The sequence below is a fragment of the Arctopsyche grandis genome, chromosome 1 (genome assembly GCF_051622035.1).
Source record: "Arctopsyche grandis isolate Sample6627 chromosome 1, ASM5162203v2, whole genome shotgun sequence".
NCBI classification, from domain to species: domain Eukaryota; kingdom Metazoa; phylum Arthropoda; class Insecta; order Trichoptera; family Hydropsychidae; genus Arctopsyche; species Arctopsyche grandis.
The window spans coordinates 41800845-41810068 of NC_135355.1; positions in this window are offsets into that span (position 1 = coordinate 41800845).

Below are 9224 nucleotides of genomic sequence, written 5' to 3' on the forward strand. Positions count from 1 at the left end.
ATGGCCTGGATGACCCGTCCTTGTGGCGAGTAAATTGTGCGCAGAAGCGGCCTTCGGTGCAGTTTGGCGGCGCGCGCATCTTTTCCGGGGAGTGGAAGCGGGCCGTCGCCAATGCAACGACCTTCAATCACCTTGTTATGATTATTGATTTTGTCTGCCGCCTGTTCCTACTTGCCTCTTCCCTCTTACCTCCTGCCTGTTGCGTATTGCGTATTGTTTTCGCATTTGACCTACGCCCTACGACCAACCCCAGACATTTAAATATTTTCGATTTTTACTAACTCTTCCGATTACTCTTATTATTACAGAAATGTAATAATAAGAGAAGTGGCTTTAGGCATTATAGTGTTTAAAAATTGCGGTATGGCTGTCGCCATACTTAATAAATTTCCGCCAATGTCGTGTTTTCTTAATATTTCCACATGCGAAAAATCAGGCCGAGTTACTTTATAAATATATGTACACACATACAAACGACATAGCTTCTTTATCCTGGAATCCAATTTGTACATGTTAAAGAATCTTAAACCGATTTTAGATTCTCCTTTAAAATTTTTATACCTTACCCTATGTATGTATTGATTTTTTTATCAATTGGGCAATTATTTAATTATTACATATTTAACATGGTTCGGTGATTACTGGTCACAAAGTCACTAAAATCTCTATAGCGGAACATCTGGCAGCCGAAAAGTTCATCATACTAACGATAACTATCATACTAACGAGAACTTGAGATCTTTATTCGAGGTTACTATTTTATTGCAGAACTTTCGTGTGTCCAACTGAAATCATAGCGTACTTAGACCGTGTCGTCGAATTCAAAAAGATAAACTGTGAAGTAGTTGCTGTTTCAACTGACAGTCACTTCAGCCACTTGGCATGGATAAACACTCCGAGGAAGGAAGGTAAAATTTGATCCAAAGATATCACAGTCGATTTATCAATTGCAATTATTATCACATTTACAATGTGACGTTCCATTTAATAACTATAGATAACGATTGCATATTGAGATAACATACATCAACACCACGTGTAATTTTATGATGCATATTTACATTAATTGCCGTGTTATCTTTGCTTAAAGGTGGACTCGGAGAAATGAAAATACCATTACTTGCCGATAAATCGACAAAAATTGCTCGCGACTATAACGTTCTCGATGTAGATTCCGGAATTTCCTTTCCGAGGCTTGTATATAATTGACGGAAACCAAAAATATATGAAGAATTGCAGTTATCACTGCAACTCGACTTTGACATTATCGGCGGTGGCCGCCGAGAATTCATCGGGATGACGGAAGTAGGTTTCGAAACGGGAGGTTTCGTACAAGTGCTGCCGGGAGAGGACAACTTGGGGCGCTGTCAAGGGCAACATCGAGAAGCAGCATCCGGCAATTGCAGAGTCATCCAAAGGGCGACCGGGACGAGTGCAGTTCACCGGTCCACTCACGCCGCAAGTACCAAGAATTAGCGTCTGTAGGTGACGACGATCCACGGGAAAGCTTCGTCGTCAGAAGAGGAGCGGAGAGCAGGAATGCGGAGGAGCAAGAATTCATCGGGATGACGGAAGGAGGTTACGAAACGGGAGGTTTCGTACAAGTGCTGCCGGGAGAGGACAACTTGAGGCGTTGTCAAGGGCAACATCGGAGAGCAGCATTCGGCAATTGCAGAGTCATCCAAAGGGCGACCGGGACGAGGGCAGTTCGCCAATTCGCCGCAAGTAGCAAGAATTAGAGGCTGTAGGTGACGACGATCCACGGGAAAGCATCTTCGTCAGAAGAGGAGCGGAGATCGACTACAACAGAGATGTCGATTACAAGCCACTATTCCCTTCAACTGTTTGTTGACGGCAGATGTCAACAAACTGGAAAAATCTAACTGGAAACTAGTCGAGTCTAATTGGAAGAGTCGGAAAGTAAACGGATTGAAATGGAATTCAATCGGAACCATGCAACGGCAGAGAGGCACATCTATCAGATTGGATAAATGTTGGTTGGTCAGTCGGCGGAGTCAATCAAGTCACTTTTGGGAGGATAGAGGCACCGTTTCAGAGGGAATGGCAACGGAAGCACGTTCTGGGTGGAACGTTGGTCTGCAGCAGGATGCTGGGCCACATGACAGGAAGACGGGGCCACCGCAACAAATTTGGACGTTGGGGAAACGAGCGACTTGGATCAACCACGTGAGGGCATTTGAAACCGAAGAAACGCCAGATCGCGACTTCAACAAGAGAGAGCGGAACAATTGATATACGTCAACATCGAAAATATCTAGTTGGAAACTAGTGGAAACACGAGTACCTGAAGAAATACATGGACAGTTGCAGCAGTGTTTAGATCATCTCGCAGATGTAACGGGAAAATACATCAGAAAGAAATGGATTTCAGTTGGGTCAATGGAACGGAAAAGAAGCACATTCAACAGAGTGACAGACTGTTGGGTGCACATTTACCAAGGTCAATGGAACGGAAAAGAAACAACCAGCAGAGTGGCAGACTGAGGTGTGCACATTTTCCAGGGTCAAGGGAACGGAAAAGAAGCACCACCAACAGAGTGGCAGACTGAGGGGTGCACATTTTCCAGGGTCAACCGTCATTTTTGTGAGGATGGTGGCGATTCTTGTGGGACATGGCTTTGGAGCACGTTCTGGGTTGAACGTTGGTCTGCAGCAGGATGCTGGGCCACATGACAGAGGAACTTTGGGCCACCGTAGCAAATTTGGACGATGGTGACACGAGAGCAATGGACCAAGTCACTTTTGTGAGGATGGGAGCGATTCTTGTGGGACATGGCTTTGGAGCACGTTCTGGGTTGAACGTTGGTCTGCAGCAGGATGCTGGGCCACATGACAGGAATACGGGGCTGCCATAGCAAATTTGGACTTTGGTGATACGAGCAACATGGACCAAACACGTGAGAAATTTTGGACCGAAGAGCTAACAAATAATGATTTCCAAATGTAAAACATCGGATGACTAATTTTAGGGGATTAGAAATGTAATGTAACTGTTTCCATTGTAAAGGTGATGTAAATTGAAGGGTAACGAAAGTTTAATGCAATTGTTTCCATTGTAAAGGTGACGTAAGGTGAAGTGTAATGAAAGTTTTATGTAATTGTTTCCATTGTAAAGGTGACGTAAATTGAAGTTTAACGAAAGTTAATGTAATTGTTTCCATTGTAAAGGTGACGTTAATCTAACTGTAACAGAATTTAAATTGTAAAGGTAACGTTAATGTAACGGTAATAGATTTTAAATGTCATTGTTTCCATTGTAACTGTAAAAATAACGACTGTAATTGTAAATGTAACTTTGACTGATATCAAAGATAAATGTAACTACTGTAGATTTATCAGTTCGGATTTGTTGGTCAATCGGGACGATTTGACCTAAGAGGGAGGCAATGTAACGTACGCCGCGGATTAAGCGAATAGAATCCCAGAGACTGTGTGACCGTTCAAAGATTACCTGTAACGGATATCTGTTAACGGATTAACTAAATGCATACCGTGCGACTGGTATAAGTGGGTTTTAAGGATTAGCGACAAGCTAAGTGCATGAAACAATGATTGCACTTCTCATACCGTGGGAATACATATCCGAATACGTGACTATACAGTAGGTAAACAGATTAGACGTCCTGAGAGACCGTGAGACCGGTGTAAGTGGTTTTAGGGATTAGCGACAAGCTAAGTGCATGAAAGCTAAACAATGATTGCACTTCTCATACCGTGGGAATACATATCCGAATACGTGACTATACAGTAGGTAAACAGATTAGACGTCCTGAGAGATCTACCCCTTATAAGGCGGTACGTAGGCGATATCAGGTCATTCTGGACTGAGCGGTGACAGTGCGTGTAACTCCTGAATCATCAATAAATGCTGTGAAACGATTGTTGGCCTTTTACTTGGATCCTCCACCCACCCCGTACGCAACAGTATTAAAGCTAATCAGTATTCACTACACAATAACCATGATCGGTGACACATCACTTGCAAAACTTGATTTTAAGTGGCAGTCGTTACATAACAATTCATTCCATAATAATAACAATTCAAAACAACATATCAATTCGGAAATCAACGAAAACACAATATCTAATCAATGGTCTGGTATACAAATATTTAAAATATAAAAAAAAACTCATGGGGTGGCGATTTACGCAATGGTAATTTTAATATACTTATGTACATTATTTATGCACAATAAATAAGGCAAATATAAAAAAAATCTGTATATCTTTTTTGATTCCTTTTTATTTTATTCCGTTTTATTACTTTATTTTACCATAAATTTTATTATAAATATGTACAATGGATGCTATACAATATGGTATAGTATATATAGCAAAAGGAAATACAAAGCTACAAAAGCAATTATTTTTTTCAATGTCCTTAATTTAGTTCACTCACCATTAGGTGGGAATTCCTTTTTAAATATTCGGTCGGGCGCAATATAGTGTATATAGAGTTTAAGGACTATTTGCAGAGAAATGTTATAACATTTCTCTGTCTATGTTACTACGTCATCTGTTGATATCGCGTCGAAAAATTACTAAATAATAAAATTTACTACTATTGGTTTGAAACTCGGCTATAGCTCGTGCAGCGAAAGCTGGCACGTACCAATACAAACACGTATATTGTGTCCGTGAAGATATGAATAAGATTTTTTGTATCTGTTTTCTAGGACAATCAGTTGGTCCCTTTCATACGCACCCACTTTCCGAGCATGACAGAAACAACAATTATTTTTTGTATTGCTCAAAGTGTGCACTACAGGATGATTTTTTCCAGTTTCACTGGTCAGTCACCGATCAACCCCCACAAACTGACGTAACGCGTTCTTATATTGTTTGCTAATTGGTTAATTGGAGTTATTTCATTAGAATTAGTGGATATATGATAATAAAATGCTTTGTAATAAAATTGGATCTGGGAAAACACTAACTGGACAATCTCGCGAAATTGTGTATAATGTTTTCAACTATTTCATGCATCGTATAGTGAATAGTGAAAGTGACGAAAGAAATAGTTTTATGAAAAATTTATATACTTCAACTGTGGAAGCGACTGGTGTTTCTAATAGAAGTGTTCAGCGAATTGTTTGTGAAGTACGAAATCAATTTGTGGTGGCTAATAAACCGCCAACATCGCAACCTTCAATATCGGAGCCATCAACGACACAACCTATATCTTCAGAGTCATCAGATCCAGCAGCATCCACATCTTCATCGACTGTGCGAGTTGTTTTAAGGACTTTTATTTATGACAAGTTCTGACTCGGCCACAAAATTCTGAAGCCGACAAACAATTCTATGCAAAATAATGAAAAAATATTTTGATGGTCTAGGCACCCAACAGTAAACAAATTTGAAATGAGCAAATTAACAACAAAGTGTAGCGCTTTCTTTGCGAATTTATTTATTATCTTTGTAATGGTCGGGACTTTACTAATACTAGCCGACAAAGAAGAATGTCTATACATAATAATGAAAAGGACTGCATAATTATCAAAATTCGAACACTTTTAAAATCACTTATTTCCTGTTTAATATAATTCATATCCTATATATTTTTTTAATTTTTTAATTCTTATTAATTTTTGCGTACGTACGTTTGTTTTACTTATAATTTAAAAAAAACGCTATTTATCATTTTATTTGTGGCACGTATTCAAATATTAAATAAATATGCCATCCAAATTACATCATAGAACTTAAAAATATTTCACGATCGGTTGAAATAAAATATATAAATATTAGGGTGTTAATTTCAACAGCCTGTATATGAAAAATGCATTTGTGTAAGTACTGTGCACGCGCCTTCTGTAGCTAATATACCTATACTACTGTTTTGAAACTCGAAATTCGGTGAACTTGTCTTTCGATATAAAGATATTAGACGAATTTACCATTCGGTCTACAGATTTTCGGTAAAAGCGTCATTATTGGAATAGCATTCGGTGAATTGATTTAGATGTATTGCATTCGACCAATTTACCTGCTCCCGAATGCGCTTGTTTACTTGATCGATCGGTGCCAGACCGAGGGCCAATACTCGACAGGAGTCCGGCCTGGCTAGACACCTGCTCTCCCGAAACCATCTCTGCTCGCCATACTCCGGTCTTTGCCGACCGGAAGCTTCCAATCTTCGCCATTCGAGTATTCATTTCGATCTTTCACTATGGAGCTGTCCTGATGCTGGCCTTCTCGTCGTCAGCAGCTTCAGCGACGACGAAGGGCCGCCAATTACGCCCGAAAACTCAGGTTGGCCGACTCTCGTTTTACTCAAACTCACAATTGTTTCCAGGCTGCTGCTTTGTTCCGGCTTTTAGATTTTTAATCTTTCAGGCTTTCGTTCCTTATTATTTAGATCCGGAATCCACTCGGGGCGGAGCAGCTGCGGCATAATATTACTATATTAAACTACGACATCTACTTTTTTTTTTCACTAGCCTCTTCTTACTTCGCTTTCGAATTTTTTTAATCACATAGCGTCTCAATCTGTAAAGAATATACAACTATTTTTTTTCACCCTTGCCCCAACTGAAATCCGATCCGCTGTAGGAAGACTTGGTTAAAACGTACATGCTACCTCTTTCAACACCTCTCGACCGATAGCATTTCGTATAGAAGCCGTCGTAACCAGCTATATTAATTACAATATTTTCCGTATCCATTTCCCAAATAGCCACCACAGGTGGATATATGAGAACTGGATATGGAAAATATTGTAAGTAATATTGTCGTCGGCCCCATGGACATGTTCGAAATTCTATTAGTCGAAATGGGGTGAAAAGGACATATGCGTTTAACCCAAGTCTCATATGTGGCGGATGGCATATAGTCATTACTAAGGGAAGGCGGTCAAGTTGTTTTTGCCCAAAAACAATGGTTAACTATTGTCAATTACTATTGTCCTTCATAGGAAGAGAGCAAAAAAAAGGTTGATAATGGTGAACCATTTTTTTGAGGCAAAAGCAACTCGACCGCCTTCCCTCAGTTATGTCTAAGCTTCGACGCTCAGCGTGCTAAATGTGTTCACTTTTGTCAACCTTTTTTTCTCCTACTTTCTCGGACAATGGAGAGGTCTATTGTTATTTTATGGCAGCGAATCGGAATCAGCTTGGGGCGGGTCATGAGCTGTTTTGGCCCATTTCGTAAATAAAATCTGAACGCTCTCTTCCTCCAATATCTACTACTATAGTACTATTTTTTTTAAATATAAAGCGATTACCCGGTTGGGCCCTTGCGATTTTTTCCGTGCCCCATTTCCATAAAATTTGATCTTCACTTATGTATAATTATTTTTCGCTTTTTGCATAAAATTTTGTATTATCGAGTATATTCATATGCAAAGGTATTGAGAAAGCTGGAGTTAATTTTGCCGAGTCGTTCTTTTTTTTTCGCATCTCCCACTTTTAATTGTTTTGGCGTGAAATTCTGCGTTTCGAATTTTAATATTATATTACTGTAAATTAGACGAAAACGTTGAATTTTGTCGTCTTTTCAAAATGGCGGAATTCCCTTCCATACGTGAAACATATTCCCTACCATATGTGACATGGTAACGTTTCAAATGTTCGCAACTGATTTATGATTTAAAACAGCTCGAGATGCTATTCATGATATGATTTTGAATATTATTGTTGTATATATTATTGCAATATTGCCGTCCATTGCGTATATTCGACTGCCGACAGATTATCCAATCTACATACATACATATATTCGACCATTTTTGAATCCCAATAGTACCGGATTGTTCAATTGGATTAAATTATTCCGAGCGGTCACTTTGAAGGTCTTATAGCTTTTCGATATTATTTTTATTTTTATCTACGTATCAATTTGTATTACTTATTATAAAAATATGAAATATTTAATATAAAATGGCGAATCATAGGTCATAGTCCCCAAAATATCCTTTGTCTCGATATTATTCAAATTCGTCGACTTCGGGTGGACGGTTTTAAAAAGAAAAATCTCAATTTTTCAGAATTGACGAATTTGGAATGTATTTATTAGCTTTTTTTTCAATTTGTGCGCCTCCATTCCGCAGGGAGATGCGTCCCGGGGAATCCGCCATTTGCAAAATCTATATGCGTTGCACAAAATCCATAAATCACAAGGTGATGCAAGGTCGGCATGGCCTGGATGACCCGTCCCTGTGGCGAGTAAAATGTGCGCAGAAGCGGCCTTCGGTACAGTTTGGCGGCGCGCGCATCTTTTCCGGGGAGTGGGGGCAAGCCGTCGCCAATGCAACGACCATCCATCACCTTGTTATGCTTATTGATTTCGTCTGCCGCCTGTTGCTCTTGCCTCTTCCCTCTTACCTCTTGCCTGCTGCCAGTGGCGTAACGTGAATTCCAGGCGCCCCCCCGCAAAATATTTTACGGCGCCCCCCCCATATACACATATTATTTTCTTTTCGCCAAAATAATTTTTCAAAATACATACCTTTTTACGTAGAAAAATCTGTTCTTCTGGACTTCGCATTGGCAAACACTTCGATTATTTCGTTAAAATTCATTTTATTTGTTCTCTCATGTTCAATACTAATCAGCGCTAATGCTTTGAGTCGATGTTGTGACATAGTTGACCTTAAGTAATTTTTAATAAGTTTCAACTTAGAGAACGAGCGCTCAGCAGTGGCTACAGTTACCGGAAGCGTGAGGAACAAGTTGATTGCGGTGGCGATATCAGGAAATGACGAATTTATAGTGTAAAAATCACAAATGAAGAGCTTCGCCAAATTATGAACACTGTCGATCTTCTCTATTTTTTCTCTTAAGCACGAACGAAAATCAAGCACCTGGTTAGGTAATGACTTGCCAAAGTCATTGACATATTGGTCGGCTAAAGATTTGGCTTCACGAAATAAGTCGTCATCTGATAATTGAATGAGATTTTTACTTTGTAGGAAGGCGAACTTTGAAATAATATCGTTAAAAGATGTAAAACGAACCTTCAATTGCATCAAGGCTACGTCTAGTGCCGCATTAAAAATTGTTATTTCAAACGTTTTCAATGAATCTTGGAATCGTGTATCATTACTAAGTTCATCGAAGTACTTTTTGACAAAAGATTGACGATTCGATGTCAATTTTGGCTCCAAACCCCATTTTGTTGCAATCGTTGATGAAATCGTTACAAATTCTTCAAATGTATTCCTAAAACGATTGAGATTGTCGTATGCATTTTTGATCATCGAC